Source organism: Rutidosis leptorrhynchoides, chromosome 2 (genome assembly GCF_046630445.1).
Source record: "Rutidosis leptorrhynchoides isolate AG116_Rl617_1_P2 chromosome 2, CSIRO_AGI_Rlap_v1, whole genome shotgun sequence".
Classification (NCBI taxonomy): domain Eukaryota; kingdom Viridiplantae; phylum Streptophyta; class Magnoliopsida; order Asterales; family Asteraceae; genus Rutidosis; species Rutidosis leptorrhynchoides.
In genome coordinates this window covers 478,683,375-478,706,858 of record NC_092334.1, presented here as the reverse complement: position 1 = coordinate 478,706,858, position 23,484 = coordinate 478,683,375, and positions in this window count along the sequence as shown.

Genomic DNA, 23,484 nt, shown 5'->3' with positions numbered 1-23,484 from the left:
ACTTTTTAGGACGCTTTTGAGTGCACTATGGCTTTAGTGGCACTTTTCCAGCTTTAGTGGCACTTTTTCTTCAATTCTTTAATCTTCGTGCTTCGTCTTCTCATTTATTTATTTAAACGATTACAACTTAAAAATATAATAATTACAACTAAAAACTTTACATATTGGGATGATATTGCGACTAAATATATGTTCATTTGGAGCACTATCACAGCTTTATCACTTGAACTATTCGAAGCAATGGATGCTTCCGCTTTCCGTACCGTCTCACCTTTCAGAATGTATAGATTAGCACCCACCTCTCCTTTCATAAGTACAAATGCGCCTTTCATGGTTTTTATGATCTTGTCTTGTATCTCCATCTTACAACCATGATCATCCAATTGTCCTAAAGACAATAAGTTCTTCTTTAAACCCTCTACGTGTCGTACACCTTGAATAGTACGAACTCTACTATCGTGCATCTTCATAATGATATCTCCAATTCCAACGATCTTTAGTTCATGATCATTGCAACTGTATACAGATCCTCCTGAGATACGTTCATATTGTTTGAACCATTCTCTTCTAGAGGTCATGTGAAAAGTAGCCCCTGAGTCAAATAACCAGACATCAACAAATGTCTTTCTGCCTTCATTTGCTACCACTGCCTCACTAACCAAAGCAGTCCCATCATCTGAAGTGCTTGCAATATTTCCTTGAGGATTTGAGTTATTTAAACTCCGACAATCCTTCTTCAGGTGACCTTTCTTGCCACAATTGTAGCATGTATAGGTCTTCTTCTTTTTAGACTTCGGTTTACCATGATTGTGACTCCCAGTTGGGCCACGTTCCATTGATCTCCCGCCTGACATCACCAAGGCCTCCACTTGTCGTGAACCGGCCTCTTTGTCCTCCTTGTTATTGCGCCGATTTTCTTCTTCTAGAATAGCAGCCGCAACTTCATCATAGACTAGATACTCCGAAAGAACATTATTGGTTAAGTTAATAATGAGTTGATCATATGAGTCAGGTAGACTCTGAAGTAAAGGTTCAGCACGTTCTTTTGGCTCTATATTGCAACTTAATGAAGCGAGTTGAGAAAATAGAGTATTCAAAGAATTAATGTGCTCATTAACTGAAGTAGATTCATTCATGCGTAGTACATAAAGTTTCCTCTTAAGGAATATCTTGTTGTGGAGTGATTTGGTCTCGTACAATTTTACGAGATGATCCCAAATCTCTTTCACCGTCTTCTTTTCTTCTATGCTAGACAAAACGCCATCTGCTAGTGCCAGATGAAGATTTGCGATAGCCTGGCCGTCAATCTCTTCCCATTTTTCATCAGTGACTTCAGCGGAATGTCCACTGATGGCCGTCAAACACTTATCCTTTCTCAGGATAGCTTTCATCTTTAGTTTCCATAACGAGAAGTTACTCCCATTGAACTTTTCAATTTCAAATTTAGTAGACATTGCTATAATTACAATATTCTTTTCGACAATATTAATTTTTTTTGAAATAACACCCAAGGACTTTTACCGAGTGAAATAATCTTACTTATTTTCTGATGTGGACGATCCACTCCCGTGGCAACCACAGAGCATACGATAAGTAGATTAATACACACTAGATATTAGACCTTAGCTCTGATACCACTTGTTAAGAAAAGTGACACAGAATTATAACAAACCGCTAGTAATACTTGAAATAATGACAATAAAGAAACACCAAGATTTAACGTGGAATACCCCAATAGGGTAAAAAACCACGGGCAAGGAAAGAAACGTTTCACTAATATGAATAATAGGAATTACACTTCTCTCTAATTACAAAGATAATCACTAATCTTTATATCTCTTGTAATTAGGAGATTAATCTCACAAACTCTCTATAATACTATTAGAACACAAGAAGATATCAGAAAGAAGATCGAATGTTTTGGGATGCTTAAAAGAGCTTGAATGATGCTCTATTTATAGCAAAACAACATGACATATTGGTAAATACTTATGAGACAAACAGAAGTGGAATTGGTCATGACTCACTGAAAGTTTTTTGAGTAGATCAACTTGTACACTTAATTCCTTCAACAACTAATCACCAGCCATCCACTTATCTATTTTATTATTTCAACAAATAATACATATTACCTACGGGGACAATTGTATTCTATAATATCCTAAACTAACCTAATTAACTAAATTGGACCGAACCCAACTATACAATAGGGTTAGGCCAATCATCTACTAATACAATGTTTAATATTTCTTACAGCACCGCTACCTCGCCGTCCCCTGCCAACGCCTATTCTTTTTGTGCATTTTTAATCAAATGTGTATTTTAGTGGTTCGGTGGTGCTTGTGGTTGATACTAATGGTGGTGGTAGAATGGAGTTTTATTGGTGACAGGATGTTGACGGTGGTGGAAATTAATAGCAGAAGGTAGATGTTTATGGTAGAAGGAGGTTGTGGTGGTGGGTGTTCTGTTTTTGTTTTCTTTTTTTCCAACTAAAGGTAGTGTCTGACATGGGTGATCGACGGTGTCGTCGGTATCACCACTAACAAACTATTTAATGATCCCCTATTTGGTAGTTCAACAAAAATGTATTTTTCAGTGGCCGACGGCGGGGACTGACGTAGTCGTTGGTGTCACTATCAACAAACCATCAGATCCAGCGGTTATTTCCAGTAAATTATAAATAACAGTTTTTCGAATTCTGTATTTTTATATATAATAATTTGGTTGTTAAATAGTTAGTTGTGATTAACTTACCAGGGTTTGACGACGATGGTGCTGGTTGGAGGCGGTGGTGGTGGCCGAAGGCTGTAGTGGTGGCCGATGGTCGGTTGTTTGTGGTGGTTTAATTGGTGGCTGCATGTGGTTAATGAAAGATTAAAAAATGAAAAACGCGTAGTTACCAAGATACCCATTGAACAGAAGAGGGAAGGTTGATGTTCACATGGTAGTGATAGTAATTAACTTTCTTTTGTGGTCAAAAGATGAAACTACCTAACCACTCAGGATTGCTTGAGTGGCCACCGAGTTGCCCAATGAAGCACACAACCCGGATTCAATCATTGGCTATGCTAAATTGTTCAGAAATGGAGTGTGACTAGAGGTGCGCATAATGCGCAATTCACCCGGTACCAGGTCTCGCGCTCGGGGTGTTTGATCACCCGAGGTTTTACCTTCTATAGGGGAGCCAATGTGCTCGTTTATAGGAGGGTTTTTTTTTGTTTAAAAAAAAAGACGAAACTACCCGCATAAATAGTAACTGCTCATCGTATCATACAATAGTACTGTATTATAGTATAATATAGGGAGTAATAAAATGAGAAATATACTTAAATAAGAAAGATGGGTTAACACACTTCGATAGCCTAGGCAAATTCAAAAGAGAAAAAAAAGTGGGAAAAGTCATATTAATAAGGCTGTTGTATAAAATAAAAATAAAGATAATAATAAATCGTCATAAAAATAAAAATAATAAAAAATTGTGAGCGAAGTAGATAATAATTGTTAGTTATAATTTGAATATTTAAAAACCATGTAGGAAATATATAATATGTATAAATTGTACGGAGTCATAATTTTTAAATAACCATGTAGGAAATATATAATATGTATAATTTTATTGTGTTGGTGTCATTTTATATTATACCATTTGCTTTGAAATAAAAAAATGTCAAAATAATTTTACAGGAAGTCTCATAATAAAACCTGATTAACCGTACATTTTTGAATATTTAAAAAATAATCAAAATCAATTACAATAAAATATAAAATAACTAAGTATCGTTCTCTCTGAATAAATTGAATTTTGTTATAATTTTGTAGGCTTATAACTACCTTTAGTGGCCTAGTTCTTGACTGTAGACTACTAATAAGTATATAGAGAGAATATGAGAGAATATATTTGGTGCGTGTTTTATAAACTCATAACACACATATTTATACTCAAAAAAATCTACTATACAATATCTATAATAATAATAAAATTAACATCCAATTTAACTTTTATAACACTCCCCTTGGATGACAATTTTATTAGAGAATAACTAGTACTGCCTCGTTAAAAACCTTGCTAAAGAAAACCCATTGGGATAAAACTTTAGCTAAGGGAAAAAGAGTGCAGCATAGAGTTGACTCCCCCTCAAGTAGGCAACGCCAGAATTGTTATATCTTCTGAACATGCCTGATGCCAATATTATGAATGTGTGTTCTGAAAATAGCAGTTGGAAGTGCTTTGGTGAAAAGGTCAGCAGATTTTTTGCTGGACTAAACATATCTCATTTCAATCTGGTTGTCCTTAATGAGATTTTGAGTGCATGAGAAGAATCTAGGAGGTATGTGTTTTGTTCGGTCACTTTTGATATACCCTTCTTTCATCTGTGTTATGCAAGCTACATTATCTTCATAGATAGTTGTTGGACTTTTATCGCGTTCTAGTCCACAAGAATCAGTAATGAGTTGTGTCATTGATCTCAACCAAAAACATTCCCGAGTAGCTTCATGTAATGCAATCACTTCGGCATGATTTGATGATGTTGCAACAAGTGTTTGTTTTTGAGAACGCCATGATATTGCGGTACCTCCATTTAGGAATACATATCCATTTTGAGATTTAGCTTTATGTGGATCAGATAAATAACCTGCATCTGTATAGCCAACCAAATCTTGTTTCGATTCGTTAGAATAAAATAATCCTAAATCAGTAGTTCCTCGAAGGTATCGAAATATGTGTTTGATCCCATTCCAGTGTCTTTTGGTAGGAGCTGAGCTGAACCTTGCCAACAAATTAACTGCAAAAGAAATGTCAGGTCTTGTACAATTTGTAAGATACATAAGAGCTCCAATTGCACTAAGATATGGTACTTCTGGTCCTAGGATATCTTCATGATCTTCACAGGGACGAAATGGATCAGTGTCAACATTAAGTGATCTAACAACCATAGGAGTACTTAATGGTTTTGCCTTGTCCATATTAAAATGTTTTAAAATCTTTTCAGTATATGTTGTTTGATGTACAAGTAAACCATTAGGCATATGTTCAATTTGTAAACCAAGGCAATACTTGGTTTTTTCGAGATCTTTCATTTCAAATTCTTTCTTTAGAAGTTGAATGGCTTCATGGATCTCTTTATTTGTACCTATGATATTAAGACCATTGACATAAATAACTACGATATATATCTGGTCATTGTTTTCATAATTAAAACACATGTGCAAATAAGTTTATATGTATACACTTTTCTTATCAAGTAATCACTTAATCTGTTATACTATTGTATCAACCCATATAAAAATCTTTGTGATTAAATGGAATACATTTCTTTATGTTTTGCGTTAGATGTTTCTGATACCTTAAACCCTTCAAGTATATTCATATATATCACTATCAAGTGATCCATATAGATAAGTAGTAACAACATCCATGAGATGCATTTAAGTAACTACCAGGTTGATTAAGTATTTAATAAGTAATTGTATCCATTACATAAGGATAAGTTTTCCTCATAATTCATTTCTGGTCTTTGTGGGAAACCTTGAGTTACAAGTCTAGTTTTGCCTTGTATCTTCATTTGCACATTTCTTTTTCGGATAAAAATTCATTTATATCTCATACGTTTCACATCTTTAAAAGTGATAACGATTGATCCGAAAACTTTTCTTTTATTGAGTGATTCTAATTCAGCTCGTATTGCTCCTTTCTGTTGAGCTCAATCATGTCTATTTTGATATTCAATGACAGATTTTGGTTCCAGATCATCATCTTTATTCATGATGTCATTGTAACATTATATGAAAATATCTCATCAAGATTTTTCATTTCATTTCGGTTCCATAATATTGCATAATTTATTGCAATTTATGTATTTACATTTATCAATATCCTCTGCAGAAGGAATATTGATTTGTGGTTCTTCTTGAACTCTTTTTTTTTACCTCATTATCAGCTGATTTTTCTTTTCTAGGATTTTTATCTTTTGAACCAATTTGTCTTCCACGTTTCAGACGTGGCGAAGACTCATGAGTGACATTATTGCCAGCTTTTGGAATTTCAATTCTAGCTTAAGCATTTACTGCTGGTATATATGATTTAGTCAATCTTTTTGTATCTTTAAATGCATAAAGTAATTAATTTGCAAGTTCTTGCATATGCATTATTTTTTGAACTTTCGTTTCGCATTCTTTTGTGCGAGTTCTATATACCTTAATTGATGTTCACATAATGAAGCATCTTTTTATTTATTTTTCATTTCTCCCCCTAATATAGGGAACAATGTTTCATTAAAGTGACAATCAGCAAAATGTGCTGTAAAACATCACCCGTCATGGGTTCAATATATCTTATGATTGAAGATGTTTCATATCCAACATATATTTCCATCCTTCTTTGAGGAATCATTTATTGTGGTGGTGCAATTAAAAATACACTGCACAACCAAATGTTCTAAGATGGAAAATATTTGGCTCTTGACCAAAATTAAGTTGGTAATGGAGAATATTTATGGCTTGCACTTGGTTTAATGCGAATTAATGTCGCATCATGTAATTTTACATGTCCCCATATAAATATTGAGAGTTTTGTACTCATTTCCAATTGTCTAGTTATTAGCTGCAAGCGTTTATCTATTGATTTAGCTAAACCAATTTTGTGTATGCACATGAGTAACTGGATGTTCAACAACAATCCCTGTAGACATATAATAATCATTCAATACTTGAGATGTTAACTCACTAGCATTATCTAGTCTCATCCTTTTAATGATGTAATCAGAATAATGTGTTCTCAATTTAATAATTTGTGCAAGAAACTTTGCAAATGCCATATTACGACTTGATAACACACAAACATGAGACCATCCGCTAGATGCGTCTATTAGAATCATGAAATATCAAAATGGTCCACATGATGGATGAATTGGTCCATATATATTCCCTTGAATTCTTTCAAGAAATATTGGTGATTCTTTCTCAATGTGCTTTTCATTAATCACCATATGCACTTTTAATCATATGCGATGCGCTTTTCATCATATGCGCTTTTCATCATATGCGCTTTTTATCATATGCGCTTTTAATCATATATGCGCTTTTCATCATATGCGGTTTTCGGTGCTACATAGATATTTCTCATTATCTGTTATCATTTACTGATAATCATGAAAGAACCCGTTCATATACATTATAAACGATTCACAATAGTTGATTACATTGCGAGGTATTTGACCTCTATATGATACATTTTACAAATATTGCATTCGTTTTTAAAAGACAATCTTTCTTTACATCAAAAATTGACAGGCATGCATACCATTTCATAATATCCACTATCCAACTATAAATTGATTTAATAATAGTCTTTGATGAACTCAATGACTCGAATGCAACGTTCTTCGAAATATGCTATGAAAGACTCCGAGTAATATCTTTAAAATGAGCAAATGCACAGCGGAAGATTTCTTTAACACCTGAGAATAAACATGCTTTAAAGTGTCAACCAAAAGGTTGGTGAGTTCATTAGTTTATCATAATCATTTATTTCCATCATTTTAATAGACCACAAGAATTTCATTTTCAGTTCTCATAAATATACGTCCCATGCATAGAGACAAAAAAATAATCATTCATATGGTGAACACCTGGTAACCGACATTAACTAGATACATATAAGAATATCCCCTATCATTCCGGGATCCTCCTTCGGACATGATATAATTTCGAAGTACTAAAGCATCCGGTACTTTGGATGGGGTTTGTTAGGCCCAATAGATCTATCTTTAGGATTCGCGTCAATTAGGGTGTCTGTTCCCTAATTCTTAGATTACCAGACTTTAATAAAAAGGGGCATATTTGATTTCGATAATTCAACCATAGAATGTAGTTTCAATTACTTGTGTCTATTTCGTCAAACATTTATAAAAGCGCATGTATTCTCAGTCCCAAAAATATAAAGGGTAAAAAGGCAAATGAAACTCACCATACTGTATTTCGTAGTAAAAATACATATAACGTCATTGAACAAGTGCAAGGTTGGCCTCGGATTCACGAACCTAAATTAATTATATATATTTATGTGTTGGTCAATATTTGTCTAACAAATTAGGTCAAGTCATAGTGTACCACAATCCTAATGCTCGAGACTAATATGCAAAAGTCAACAAAAATAAATTTGACTCAAAATAATTTCCAAAAATCTATACATGATTAATATATAGTTTAAATATCGTCGTTTTATATTTTTAAATATTTTTTAAAAGATTTATTAGAGTAAATAATATAATTTATTTATTAATAAATAAAATTTTATATTATATTTATATAATAAAATATACTTTTATATATATTAAGTAATAAAATTTATAGGGTTCATTTAATATTATAAAGATAATATGATAGGTATTATTAAAGTAAGTTATTACACGTAGTAAAATATATTTGTATCAAATATTTATTTGATAAAATAATATCTATAATGATAGTAAGTAAAAGTTGTATTATTTTGTAATAATAATTATTATTATAAAAATATCAATATTTGTAATTACTAAGATTAATTCTAATTATGATAACTTTAATATTTATGATAATTTTTAATATTATCTTTAAAATAATAATTCTATTTAAAATAATAATAATAATGATATTTTAGAGTAACAATGACATTTCTATTAAAATGATAATTTTTGTTAAAATGATAGTTTTAATACTAACGATAATTTTAATAATAATAGTAATGATAAAAATAATAAGAACGGTAATTTTATCTAAATTAATATCTTATAATATTTTAATTTCATCATGATACTCTTACCCATTATTTCCTAATCGTTTCGTTTAATTGCTTTTAATCGTCTTTTATATCGTGTTCGTAATAATGATAATAATAGTAATCAAAATAATTAGGTGTTACAAATATTTGTTTTAATTACACTAATATTAATAATGATAGTTACTATAACATTATTAACGATAATACTAATAATTATCTTAATGATAATATAGTAATAATAATATTAACAATAACAATAACCATTTTTAAATAATGATATATATATTAATAAAGATAATAATAATAATAATACCAATAATAATAATAATAATTAGATAATAATAATAATACTAATTATGACTTTAACGATAATAACGATAGTAATAATAAAAAAAATAACAATTTTTTTTAATGATAAATCCTTTTATTGATAAAGATAATAATAATAATAAGATAAAACTAGAACGACGATAATAACGACGATAATAATAATCATTTTTAATAATAATACAAAAATTCGATGGACTATAACTTCAAATCCGTTCATCGAAATCATTCGATATCTAAATGAAAAGTTCTTAATTTTTCGCTAGCTTTCCAACGACATGCATATCTTATACCTTATCTCAGTCGCATATATAACTAATTCAGGATTCAACATAACCTAACTAAAGGCAATATCAAAAGTACAAATATGCATAATCCTATATACTCGAGCACTAGTCAAGGATACACTATTAGTATGTAAAAGTTAAATTATGAGTACTCACGTATCAATATTGAGATTCAATATTGCAGAAAAGGTACGTAGACGCAACGGAGATGATAAACACTATATTAACCTCACGAGCATACCCATGAACCATACCCAATCACCTCCATAGCTATAACCCATAATTTCCTTAATCCAATCCCACTCAAAAAATAATTTCAAAATCACTCGGACAGCACTCTGACGTAATATTTTATGTATACTAATAATATCTTGAAATAATACGGAGTAAATATATATATGTAAATCGATTGAGAGAGTTTAGAGAAAAATATTTTCAAGTTTCTATGAAATAATGAAACCTATTGAATTCTATTTATAATAGATTTTTGAATTATTAAAGTGAATTATTAAAGTATGAATTATTAAAGTGAATTATTAAAGTATGAATTATTAAAGTGAATTATTAAAGTATGAATTATTAAAGTGAATTATTAAAGTATGAATTATTAAAGTGAATTATTAAAGTTAAAGTAAAGTAAAAATAAAGTAAAGGTAAAGTTTAAGTATAGTAAAAGTATAAAACTATGTACGTATAATACGCGTATAAATATATATAATATTAATTTAAATCGTTATATATATTTAATAAAATAAAATATAAATATCGTTATCTTTATCATACTGGTTAAGTAATGAGTTGTCAAAAATGGTTCTAGAAATTTATAAAAGTTATATACGTTTTAATAATAAAGTTCTTTTTAAACTGAAAACGTTTTTGTACGTTTAAAACTAAATCAAATAAATATAATAATTTTGTTTTCCAAAACCATATATATTTTTAAGAATCATTTTGTTTAAAGGTTAAAATAATGGTAATCGTTATATCATAAAATGTTTTAGAAAAGTAGAATCATATATATTCATAATAGGTTTCAAGTTTTTAAATTACAGTTTGTTGGTGAAGCATGGGATAAAGTTCAAAGGTTAAATAAACGTATGAAATCATCTTAATAAAAAATGTCGAGTTACTTAACTTGTCGATATCCAACATCTAAGTTATTTACACTTCACGTTCTTACTTATAAATCACTTTACCATTTTCCGAATGTTGTCAAAAAGAATAGATTTCTTAAATCACAGTGGACCTCATAACATAGACCCGTAATCATATCATAATGTATCTGATAAATCAATCATTTGATATTATATTCTAATTCCATCGATAAACATATTGAAACAAATACGTTCATGTAAAGTATTATACGTTTAATACTTTATTAATATTCTCAAGTTATAATATATATATATATATACATATATATACATATTTATTTATATATAACGGTTCGTGAATCGTCGGAATTTGGTCGAGGTTATAATGAATGTATGAACACAATTTAAAATTCTTGAGATTTAACTTAACAAACTTTGCTTATCGTGTCGGAATAATATAAAGATAAAGTTTAAATTTGGTTGGAAATTTTCGGGTTGTCACAAATCATATCTATTATGATATATATATATATATATATATCAGAGAAACTCAATTAATTTCTCTTTGATTTTGAGAAAACAAGGCATTGTTTATCAGAAAATTTTTACCATTTGGTAATATGAATTTTTGCCTTTTCCGTTCCTTATATCAAGTTTGCAAGACCTGATATAGTATTTATAATTCCTTCATTTGATTTAAATCAATGAAATATTTCTTAGATTCGATCATAGTGTGTATGTTACCATTATCTGCAAACAAGTTACAATCTGAGAAAGAACCGCATTAGAAAGCGACTCAACAATCGTACTAGTAACCTAGTAGCAATAGTCATGATAAGCCCAATTAATCATCATAAAACTGGACTCCACATAATTTATTTATTTTATTATTATTTTTTATTATTATTATTTTTTTGCATAAAATAATATATATCAAATATAAGGTAACATTTCAAATATTAAATTTCCATGTAAATCGATCTAATATATCAAAGGTCTGTGAATTATATTCACTTGAAAGATATGCATATTAAGTATACAACTAATTTATGTACAGATCCAATATATTTCTAATCTTAAAAGATCATGATGATTATCAATTATGCATTAAATATTAAAATAATCCAACATGCAATTTATCGTGATTTAAAAAAAAATCAAATTGCATCAGTGTATAGCACATATAATCATGTATATGGCGAGAGTTTAAAAGAGTACACCGATCACAAAATAATATGCCAATCTAATCCACTAACTTATTAATCAATTAGATTAATAATAGCATAGGTCATGATATAACAAATTAATATAACCACTTTTTCCAAGTTTCATGTTAGACCAATTAAAAACTTACAAGGTAGCAACCATAACCATGTAGCATATATAATCACAATATATACATATATACATATATAAGTATAAAATTACTTGATGCATACATCAAATACACCAAGTATACTTTGTCTTAAAAAATCATGATTATGATTCATCAATATTCATTCCATAAATAGAATATTTCTAGTCAATACAAAACGTAAATCAATGATTATATTCATCATGCATAAGACTCAAAAATAGTTATTCTATCCGAAGATAACTAGACACAAATATGTTCTATAACATGCTCATATGTAGTCGGTTTATACAATCATACAAGTTAAAACAGTATAACACAATATGATAACATGAGAGTAGCAGATCATAGTATTGCAATAAATATATATATATATATATATATATATATATATATATATATATATATATATATATATATATATATATATATATATATATATATATATATATATATATATATATATATATATATATATATATATATTTATTTATTTATTTTTTTCTTCTTTTTGGAATAAAATAATATTCACAACTATATAATTACTTCATAGATCTAATGTGTTAATAACTCAAACGAGAAATATCCAGTTTACGACTACATATATATTATAATAATAAAATATATTCAACAACTTAGGTAGAGTTTTGGTATACACAACTTTTGATTTCATAACCTGCTTCATATTATCAAAAAAAATATAAATCATATTATACCAATTTTATAGGCTGACTAATCGTTTACATATTCAGTTAACAAAAAAAAAAAAAAGGAATATATTCGGAACTTATGTTCCTTTCTTATTTTAACTTTTAAGATTTACTTTTAATAAAAATACAAACTAGTTTTTCTATTTTAACTTTTAAGATTTACTTTTAATAAAATACAAACTACTTTTTTTTTATTTTAACTTTTAAGATTTACTTTTAATAAAAATACAAACTACTTTTTCTTATTTTAACTTTTAAGATTTACTTTTAATAAAAATACAAACTACTTTTTTTATTTTAACTAACTTTTAAGATTTACTTTTAATAAAAATACAAACTACTTTTTCTTATTTTAACTTTTAAGATTTACTTTTAATAAAAATACAAACTACCTTTTTTATTTTAACTTTTATGATTTACTTTTAATAAAAATACAAACTACTTTTCTTATTTTAACTTTTAAGATTTATTTTTAATAAAAATACAAACTACTTTTTCTTATTTTAACTTTTAAGATTTACTTTTAATAAAAATACAAACTATCTTTTCTTATTTTAACTTTTGAGATTATAAATTTAAGAATAAACATTAGTATGCATGAAATAAATAATGATTACTTGCATAAGTAATCATAAATGTTAGATAACATATAAAGACCCCATCGTATTCGTATTGATCGGAATTAATCTCGACCCATGGTACCGTGTTGTCAAATGACGTGTTGCGTACATAAAGTACCGTGTTGTCAAATGACGTGTTGCGTACAATCATGAGGTCTTATTAACATAAATATAAATGTTAGTGAAGTTAATAAGAGTTAGATTACAGAAAATATAATTCAGGCGGTATAACCGACCATATATAACTTAAATAACATAAATATAAATGTTAGTGAAGTTAATAAAAGTTAGATTACAGAAATATAATTCAGGCGGTATAACCGACCATATATAACTTAAATAACATAAATATAAATGTTAGTGAAGTTAATAAAAGTTAGATTACAGAAATATAATTCAGGCGGTGTAACCGACCATATATAACTTAAATAACATAAATATAAATGTTAGTGAAGTTAATAAAAGTTAGATAATTTCTTACCTTGATTAGTGACGTGTGCTTGCTTAGATAAACCTTGATTATACGGAGCACTTCGTGCTGATAACGTGTTATAATTTTGTAGGCTTATAACTACCTTTAGTGGCCTAGTTCTTGACTGTAGACTACTAATAAGAATATAGAGAGAATATGAGAGAATATGAGAGAATATATTTAGTGTGTGTTTTATAAACTCATAACACACATATTTATACTCAAAAAAATCTACTATACAATATCTATAATAATAATAAAATTAACATCCAATTTAACTTTTATAACAAATTTTGAAATCTCTTCATCTACTAGTTTTATTTTGAAATAAAAAATGAGTTTACTTGGTTTACATAAATTGAAAATATATTTTTTTAATGAGGGGAAGTCGAAATCACGTGTAAAACAAAGCTATAATTTGATAAAAAGGTGGGGTTACTCGCAAGCAGCCAAAACAAGGGATATTCTTTACAATAACGTTTATTAACAAATAAAAATTGAGGATGTCAAGGTCAATAGTTACTTTATTATTATTATTATTATTATTATTATTATTATTATTATTATTATTATTATTATTATTATTATTATTATTATTATTATTATTATTATTATTATTATTATTATTATTATTATTATTATTGTTGATGATGATGATCCCGACAACGGCACCAAAAATCTAGTTTCTTAATGATATCGTTGGAAAAGTCGGTTACGTTTGTCGTGTAATGATATCGACGGAACGAGTCTCAAGAAGGTGCTAGTTATTTAATTTATATGTGTTGGTCTAATTCTATTTTTCCTTTCTATGTGTTAGCAATGACAAATATGACCTAGTGTCGTTCCTTGAGCTTATTCAGATAATTTGGTGATTAAGATTGGGGTTTGTACACGATTTAGTATCTAAGACTAGTGGTCAGGTACACCTTTTGTGGAGAGGAGAGATCCTTTTGGTCCAAATAAATTGGTGAGTGTTCGAAAAATCAAAAAACCATGTTCAACCGGTTTATTCTGGACACCACTTTATCTGGAGTATCAAATTGTGTAAAGGCTATAGTTAGGTTGATTTGTTTTTATGATTGTAATTAAAATATTAAAGCAATATATTTAAAGTAAGCTAGCTATCATGCAACAACTAAGGACAGAGAAGACGTGGTTCACCATGATTTAAATAACATAGTGTTGCGAGGATTGTGAGATACTCATTGGATAGATATACCTTGGTTTAAACAATAGATTCCTTACTAATCGATTTTTTCGATTAACATGTTACGAGGAACTAGGTTATCGTGATTCTGATCGTATGGACTATGTTCAAATCCCGATGCTTATCCGGTTAAGGATATAAGTGGCCCATCTTGAATACAATGCATATCCAGGGTGTACGAATAAAGTAGCATAGTCATATACGTGTTATATCCAACCTTTCTTAACACCTCGGTGTATCACCCAAGTGAGTGGTTATGATTGTGTTTCGAATACCTTTCTGTCAACGGTTTGGTAAAATCTAAGGGTTTGTAGACAAATTAGAACCTCTGTGTAAGACCCAAATATTTATTGTACATAATGTATTTATGGTGTACGATGCGTGTATGAAGTGTACGTGTTGCTTGCTCGAACGCCGAAGGAAACTGGACGTTGTCTGAAGTGGCAAGGTGTGTACGTATCTTTTTAACCCCAAATAAAGTTTGTGTTGATGTCTCAAAGCCTTACCATTGGAAAGGAAATCTTATTACGTTTCCAACGATATTTGATTCATAAAAAACGGAGCTACGGTCAAAAAGTTATGGCCAAAACAAGTTTCTGAAAACTGTCCTGTAGGTTGGAGCGGCGCTCCACCTTTTGGCGCGGCGCGCCGAACTCGTCTGATGCAATTTTTAGCCTTTTTTAAAGGTTTAAATGAAGGGTACTTTGGTCTTTTCACTTGGGTCGGTTTGGGGTCATCAAAGCTGATCTAGAACTCCATTGGAGCTCATTTCTCACCCACACAAACACTCTCATCCACATATAGAGAGAGAGGAAGAGTTCTAGAGTGACAGAGCTTGAATTGGAGAAGAAGGAGCTTGAATTGATCAAAGTCTCGGGTTTTAAAGTTGTTCACCTCGTTCCTAGCTACATTTTGGTAGTAATGGTAAGTTCTAACTCCGAATTACATTTGTTAGATTTGATATTCAAGTTAGGGTTTGAGTTTGATTTGTAGTGAAACCCTCTTAGATGATGAAATGGGTTTATGGTGACTAGTTATTCTTGTCACTTGGCGGGTGTTGGGTTGGTTGACGATTTGGAATTGATTAGGCTTTAATCTTGAGTTTAATCACTAGGTTTAGTGATTATGGAAGTGTTGGAATCACTTTAGGTGAATTTGGGTTGACTAATTTTGACTTGAGTCAAAATTAGGGTTTGGTGACGATTATGACCCAATTGTCGATTTAATAAAGTTTATAAACTTAAAATGGATTAAGTTGAAGTATAAAACCGAGTTAAATATGTTTTGTCGTTAAAACTTGATAATGGCGCGATATTGACTTCTTATGGGTCAAATTAGGGTTTAAGTGCCATTTTGGGCAAGATAGGTGTCTAACACCTATGATTGGGTCTAATTGGCGTATTAGGACCATTCTCACTTGTGTTAGTGATTATTGGTTAGTTTGGGCACGGTTTGTGCTTGGAAGTGCATTTGGGTCGAAATTGCACTAGTTGTCAATTTGGGTTGATTTGTAAATCTACCCTAATTGTGTTGTTGTGTTTGTGATAATGGAATAGGTACATTCCATCGGTGTGTTGCGGATTATTCGGTGGCATTTCTTCAAGGCAACAAGGTGAGTGGAATATTTATACATGTATATATGTAGTTTATTTACTCGTACGCGATGTGGGCCTTTGGTGCCACATCGTGAGTATTGGGCGTTATGTCACAAGATGGTGACTTATTGAGGTTAAGGGTGAAGAGAACTACGGGTTGGTAGTGTCTCGTTAGGTGCCTCACAAGTCGGTGACACCTCATGGTGGTTCACGAGGCGGTGACCCCTTTGGTAATTGGTTGATGGTTCACAAGTCGGTGATACCATAAGTTGGGGAAGTGATTCACAAGTCGGTGACACTTCGTAGTGTTCACGAGTCGGTGACACTAGATGGTGATTCACAAGTCGGTGACACCTTATGATGAGTCACAAGTCGGTGACATTTCTTAGTGTTTACAAGTCGGTGACACTAGGTGGGGCTTCACAAGTCGGTGATGCCACATGGTGATTCACAAGTCGGTGACACCTTACGATGAGTCACAAGTCGGTGACATCATACGAGTGAGACTCGACGTTAATGGTCGTCTATAAGTCGGTAGTGCCATAGCGGGGAACGGTTTGTTATATTTATGCATTATTGTGATTTAGTATATTATTGTGGCGATTTATATACTAACGTTGTTGCTAGTCGTATGTTTGGTGTTGCTAGCTCGTTTATGCATTTTGTTTACATGGTATTGTAAGTGGATGCGTGTAGGTAAATTACATATGTATATGTATAAGTATTGCATTCACTAAGCGTTAGCTTACCCTCTCGTTGTTGACTTTTTTATAGATTGCATGGATGCGGAGGCTCGGGTAAGCGGGGACTAGTGGACTTGCGTAGTTGCTTTAGAAGGCTTGCTTTTGGATTGATTAGGATTGGGTAGCGTATCCCCAATCGCCATGCTCGGCCTTTATTTTGTATTACAAATCATGTGGTTGAAAACTTGTATTTTCGTACGAAAGTCGTAAAACGGCCGATGTGGGCCCGGTCTTCGTAAAACTAATTTTATTAATGGGACGTGTTAGTTCTACATATCTTAATGTATGGTTAAAAGCGTTTTGTCTAAATACGTCGGGAAGTGGTCAAACATTTTCGCATTTCATGACTTTTTGGACAGGCCAGTTTGGCGCGCCGCGCGGCCATATGGCGCGCCGCGCCATATGCTGTTCCAGTATTTTTTTTTTATTATTGATATTTCCGCGTGATCGTTTGTATTACGGGTTGGGATGTTACAAGTGGTATCAGAGCATGGTCTAAGGAATTTAGGTGACTTGAGATAGGTGCCTAGACTTAGACTTTTGTGTGTGCTAAATTTGTTGCGGGACTTGTAGGATTACGGGTCGGAATGGGTTTAGTTAGTGCCTTGTTTATAGGTTGACTAACATTTATATTAGTAATGCGGATATTATTAATATGCTATTGTGCTGTGATAATGATTCTTGTGTTATATTTTGTTTGTGTTTGCGGTTGTATATATCATCAAGAGAGGCGGTCGTTGTACTAACGAGTCGATACGAAGTGTATGCGTAATAAGGACTTGCAAACCTTATTACGGGTGCAAATCGTGTCTAGCAAGTGATGTACGACGAGTGTTTAGCAAGATGGGGTGGTATTGTGTGTGTGCTTTATACGTTCGTGATCTAATCGCTTTGCATTCCTTAGAATGGTGACGGGAAATGGGATCGAGACGAACGACGCTGAGTTTAATGCTAGAGTTACACGTATGTTAGGCGATTGTAGTAGTATTCGGATGTTAGAGCGTGTTCGCTTTCGTGTAGAAGTTGATGATCCAGGAGGTTCGTCGGGTGGATGAAACCCCTGAGATCAAGTGTTTGGTCTAGATGAATGTTGGTAATGGAGTCTACGGGATGCAACGTTAGGTGCCTCTTTCATACCTACTAGCGTGGTATTCGACTACGATGGTGTTACGGTTACATTGAGCATAGGGTACCGGCAAGAAAACCCTTAGGTGTTTGAGTGGGGGTGTGGAAGTTACAAGCGATAGCAACTCGATGATTGCTAGAGTAATACCCGTACAGTTCAGTAAGTGCTTCGGTTGAAGTAGCAAAGGATAATCCGAAATCCTTCGTATGCTCAAGGTTGGAGTAAGGTTTGTTGACGTGCGTATTAAGAGATGCAAGACGGGTGAACCTCGTCTTTCTTTTAGGAGTTATGATAATGCGATTGGCGCATTAGTTGTCGGATTAGTGGTCACTCTTTTCGTGAGAGTGAGCATGTGTTTATCGTCGGGAGCTATTGTTGGAGACGAATTCGTAAGAATTCGAGGACTATGACCAATGAGGATATTGGTTGTGTATGTTGATGAGTGGCCATTCCATGGGATGCTATTATTTCGACGATGTGTTTACGGAATGGAGTTCTAGGTGGGGGAGTTTATACTCTCGCACGAAGGTATTCTAGTGTGATGTAGTGACTAGCTAGGTCGAGTTAGTCCATTGCAGTTTGACTAACCAAGTCGGGTTAATTAATTAGATATTAGGTGTTGACCGAGGCGGGTTAACCAAGCGAGTTTGACTAACCGAGTCGGGTTAATCAACTAGATGTTAGGTGTTGACCGAGGCGGGTTAACCAAGTGAGTTTGACAAACCGAGTCGGGTTAATCAATTTGATGTTAGGTATTGACCGAATGCGTTTGACTAACCAAGTTGGGTTAATCATTTGTCGTTAGATTTTTTGACCGAGGCGGGTTAACCAAGCGAGTTTGACTAACCGAGTCGGGTTAATCAATTAGATGTTAGGTGTTGACCGAGGCGGGTTAACCAAGCGAGTTTGACTAACCGAGTCGAGTTAATCAATTAGATGTTAGGTGTTGACCGAGGCGGGTTAACCAAGTGAGTTTGACTAACCGGGTCGGGTTAATCAATTAGATGATAGGCATTGACCGAGTCGGGTTGACCTAGGGTATTTGACTAACTGAGTCGGGTTAATCAATTTGATGTTAGGTATTGACCGAATGCGTTTGACTAACCAAGTTGGGTTAATCATTTGTCGTTAGAGGTTTGACCGAGGCGGGTTAACCAAGCAAGTTTGACTAACCGAGTCGGGTTAATCAATTAGATGTTAGGTGTTGACCGAGGCGGGTTAACCAAGTGAGTTTGACTAACCGGGTCGGGTTAATCAATTAGACGTTAAGTGTTGATCGAGTCGGGTTGACCAAGTAAGTTTGACTTTTCCAAGTCGGGTTAATTAATTAGGTGATAGGTGTTGATCGAGGCGGGTTGACCAAGCGTGTTTGACTAACGAGTTCGGGTTAATTGTTTTGGTGTGGAGGCTTAACCAAGTCGGGTGTAACCATGAGGTGATTAGAGGGTTACTTATATTGTTCTCCATAATGGTTAGCGTAGAAATGGTATGCCGTTCGAGAGGCGTTTACGTTGACCAAGTATGTGTGCAAGAAGAGTCACGGATGTTGACTATCTTTGATGTGTGTAGTTTTCGGCCAGTCTTCATGATTGTTGGATGTGTGATCTATTGGTGGTTTTATACGCCGAGAGTGGGGTCGTGAGGACCACGTCGTGGGATTAGTGAGGCGATAACCGTGTTTCGCTCACATGTTGTTACGGGTGTGACAATAGTCGATTTTGTACACCTTAGGTTTAGCGTAGCCATAGTCATTTTGGGCGCTTTTGGTTTTAGCCGTTGCTTATGATGTTAGGATAGTGGCGTATTGGTTGTATTGCGCACTACAAAGGATGTTTAGTGGTAAGTGTAATCCGTAAAGATTCATGTGGTTCGATCTTCAACGTTCGGATCGTTGACTTTAGGTTGAAACTTGGTCACTTTTAGCGTTGTCCTCGGTAAAGGTACGCTAAGGAATTGATATCTCGGTACGAGATTGGTTGAGTTTTTCCCGATATGGGGAAAAGAGCAGGTTTTAGTACTCGGATGGTGGTTTTGATAAATCGCAGGTGACTATTTTAGTTGTTAAAGGTGATTCATTAGGAAGAATTGTCTAGGAAAGTTCGGATTGGAACTTAGGATTGAGGGCCGTTAAGTAGTTCCGGATTAGTTAAGTGGAGAAGATCACGAGGATGTGATCGAGTTTAAGTGGGGGAGAGTTGTAAGACCCAAATATTTATTGTACATAATGTATTTATGGTGTACGATGCGTGTATGAAGTGTACGTGTTGCTTGCTCGAACGCCGAAGGAAACTGGACGTTGTTTGAAGTGGCAAGGTGTGTACGTATCTTTTTAACCCCAAATAAAGTTTGTGTTGATGTTTCAAAGCCTTACCATTGGAAAGGAAATCTTATTACGTTTCCAATGATATTTGATTCATCGAAAACGGAGCTACGGTCAAAAAGTTATGGCCAAAACAAGTTTATGAAAACTGACCTGTAGGTTGGAGCGGCGCTCCACCTTTCGGCGCGGCGCTCCGAACCCGTCTGATGCAATTTTCAGCCTTTTTTAAAGGTTTAAATGAAGGGTACTTTGGTCTTTTCACTTGGGGTCGGTTTGGGGTCATCAAAGCTGATCTAGAACTCCATTAGAGCTCATTTCTCACCTACACAAACACTCTCATCCACATATAGAGAGAGAGGAAGAGTTCTAGAGTGAGAGAGCTTGAATTGGAGAAGAAGGAGCTTGAATTGATCAAAGTCTCGGGTTTTAAAGTTGTTCACCTCGTTCCTAGCTACGTTTTGGTAGTAATGGTAAGTTCTAACTCCGAATTACATTTGTTAGATTTGATATTCAAGTTAGGGTTTGAGTTTGATTTGTAGTGAAACCCTCTTAGATGATGAAATGGGTTTATGGTGACTAGTTATTCTTGTCACTTGGCGGGTGTTGGGTTGGTTGACGATTTGGCCTTGATTAGGCTTTAATCTTGAGTTTAATCACTAGGTTTAGTGATTATGGAAGTGTTGGAATCACTTTAGGTGAATTTGGGTTGACTAATTTTAACTTGAGTCAAAATTAGGGTTTGGTGAAGATTATGACCCAATTGTCGATTTAATAAGGTTTATAAACTTAAAATGGATTAAGTTGAAGTATAAAACCGAGTTAAATATGTTTTGTCGTTAAAACTTGATAATGGCGCGATATTGACTTCTTATGGGTCAAATTAGGGTTTAAGTGCCATTTTGGGCAAGATAGGTGTCTAACACCTATGATTGGGTCTAATTGGCGTATTAGGACCATTCTCACTTGTGTTAGTGATTATTGGTTAGTTTGGGCACGGTTTGTGCTTGGAAGTGCATTTGGGTCGAAATTGCACTAGTTGTCAATTTGGGTTGATTTGTAAATCCACCCTAATTGTGTTGTTGTGTTTGTGATAATGGAATAGGTACATTCCATCGGTGTGTTGCGGATTATTCGGTGGCATTTCTTCAAGGCAACAAGGTGAGTGGAATATTTATACATGTATGTATGTAGTTTATTTACTCGTACGCGATGTGGGCCTTTGGTGCCACATCGTGAGTATTGGGCGTTATGTCACAAGATGGTGACTTATTGAGGTTAATGGTGAAGAGAACTACGGGTTGGTAGTGTCTCGTTAGGTGCCTCACAAGTCGGTGACACCTCATGGTGGTTCACGAGGCGGTGACCCCTTTGGTAATTGGTTGATGGTTCACAAGTCGGTGATACCATAAGTTGGGGAAGTGATTCACAAGTCGGTGACACTTCGTAGTGTTCACGAGTCGGTGACACTAGATGGTGATTCACAAGTCGGTGACACCTTATGATGAGTCACAAGTCGGTGACATTTCTTAGTGTTCACAAGTCGGTGACACTAGGTGGGGCTTCACAAGTCGGTGATGCCACATGGTGATTCACAAGTCGGTGACACCTTACGATGAGTCACAAGTCGGTGACATCATACGAGTGAGACTCAACGTTAATGGTCGTCTACAAGTCGGTAGTGCCATAGCGGGGAACGGTTTGTTATATTTATGCATTATTGTGATTTAGTATATTATTGTGGCAATTTATATACTAACGTTGTTGCTAGTCGTATGTTTGGTGTTGCTAGCTCGTTTATGCATTTTGTTTGCATGGTATTGTAAGTGGATGCGTGTAGGTAAATTACATATGTATATGTATAAGTATTGCATTCACTAAGCGTTAGCTTACCCTCTCGTTGTTGACTTTTTTATAGATTGCATGGATGCGGAGGCTCGGGTAAGTGGGGACTAGTGGACTTGCGTAGTTGCTTTAGAAGGCTTGCTTTTGGATTGATTAGGATTGGGTAGCGTATCCCCAATCGCCATGCTCGACCTTTATTTTGTATTACAAATCATGTGGTTGAAAACTTGTATTTTCGTACGAAAGTCGTAAAACGGCCGATGTGGGCCCGGTCTTCGTAAAACTAATTTTATTAATGGGACGTGTTAGTTCTACATATATTAATGTATGGTTAAAAGCGTTTTGTCTAAATACGTCGGGAAGTGGTCAAACATTTTCGCATTTCATGACTTTTTGGACAGGCCAGTTTGGCGCGCCGCGCGGCCATATGGCGCGCCGCGCCATATGCTGTTCCAGCAAAAAAAAAAATTATTATTGATATTTCCGCGTGATCGTTTATATTACGGGTTGGGATGTTACACTCTGATGGTTCTCAATCATTCGTAAAGATTTATAAGCTTAGTTTGTATTGAAGTGCGTTAAATTCTCATTCATGATTTAAACCAGCCCTTACGATCTACCCAAATCCCTTAGTTATCCACCATGTACTTCACTCTCAGTGTTTCCTAGAATATACTTCTCATATAGAATTTTCATAATGTACTACACCTATAGTGGTTCCATAGCTTCTAACCTTGACCATGCTCAAGTAATCCTATAGTACATCAACACTCTACTCTACAGTTGTAACAAGATTTCCTCGAGTCTTATACTCTTGACCAATGTCTTGATCTGGTCTGACGGTAAATCCCCGTGTACTTTATAGTATTTCCGATAGGTTCATACCTTGACCAATGTATAAACAAATATAATTAACTACCCTTATAATTGTCGACCTTATAAAGGTTTTAATCACGTTTATTGGTGGAAGGAGGATTATAACGAGGTTTAAAATCATAGACAGAAAGCGAGTACGAAACGATAATCATA